The following is a 1,370-nucleotide window of genomic DNA, read 5'->3' as shown; positions in this document are numbered from 1 at the left end:
CCTGTCAATGTAAACTTTCACCTACAGCTATTACTCTCCCTGCCTCAGGAACTCGTCCAGTTTGAAAAATGTTCCTTATCTGTACAACTGGCTCCAGCCCCTTTTGATGTTGCTCCCTCTGAGCTCTTTTGGATTACAGCCTCTCATCTTTCTAACTTGTAGAAGCTAAGCCTTACTTCATCTGCACATTTCTTCAGTCGCGACAACCACCCATTTCTGTGTTAGATCCTCTATTCTATGCAACTCTCTTTATCTGTGTATGATGCACCTTTCTATAAAACGTTCCCTTTTGTGTCAAACACCCCTATCCTACAAACATCCTTATTCCTTTAAACTACTCCAACCCTGCCATCCTCCTTACCCACATGATCTCCTGCAGCCTCTATATCTCTTCATCTCTATGTAACCTCCTCGTAGTTCTATTTCCCTGTCTATCTGTGAAAACCCTTCCAGTTACCCTCCTTCCACAACCCTCCCAATCTAGGCAGTCCGATCCAAATCAGACATCTATTGCTGTCTGTGTAATCTCCTCCACTCCTGACAACCCTTCTGATTTGTGTTACCTCCTTTTAATCCCATGTTTTCCAACTCCCTGAAACCCCTTCCTGAGATTGCAACCCTCCATATTTATGTAAAATTCTCCTGTGCTTTAAAACTCTTCCTATCTCAGTAACCTCCACTTGCCTCCAGTGCCATTCTGGGGACATTTCAGAGAGATGCAGGTTTTTAGAACCTGGACAGGTTACAGACAGAGGAAGGCTTACAGACATGGGGGAATGGCGCAAATTTTGGGAAAAGATGTGGATCCTGCAGGATGTTAGAAATCGGTGGAAGTACAGAACCTGTAGGATGGTATAGAGGTAGAAAGGGTTGCGGAACTAGAAGGAAGTTACTATTTGTATAATGGGCTTTCCTGATTGTATCATGAAATTCTAATGCAAAATGGTTTGTATCTGCAAATGCACAATTGTGGGATCTTGCTGAGCTGGTGTTGAAACTCATTACCAGAATGGCTGAACACAGCTTCAGATTGCGAGGCTGGGTGACGTGAACTCAGATGTCAATCCACTTTCCCAGTCTGTCTGTGTGTCTGACCCTCGTCTGGTACTGCTCTGGTAGAAAGCACTCTCCCTGCATCTGGTGACACCCACATCTACATGACTGCCCAGAACTCCCCTCATCAAAGCATTCATTTGGACTTTTTTTTTTCTGTGTTACTTTGAAGTAGAGTTTTGTGAGTTACACGATTTAGTTTCTAATGGGAGAGATTGAAAACGTGAGTTTAAAGTTTTGGAAAACATCTGTAGCTTTCGTTGTGAACAAGATTATTGACTTGCTTGCTGACCTAGATTGCTTTTTTTTCAGATGTT

This window comes from Stegostoma tigrinum, unplaced genomic scaffold (assembly GCF_030684315.1).
Source record: "Stegostoma tigrinum isolate sSteTig4 unplaced genomic scaffold, sSteTig4.hap1 scaffold_54, whole genome shotgun sequence".
NCBI lineage: Eukaryota > Metazoa > Chordata > Chondrichthyes > Orectolobiformes > Stegostomatidae > Stegostoma > Stegostoma tigrinum.
Note: the sequence above shows the minus strand (reverse complement) of the source record.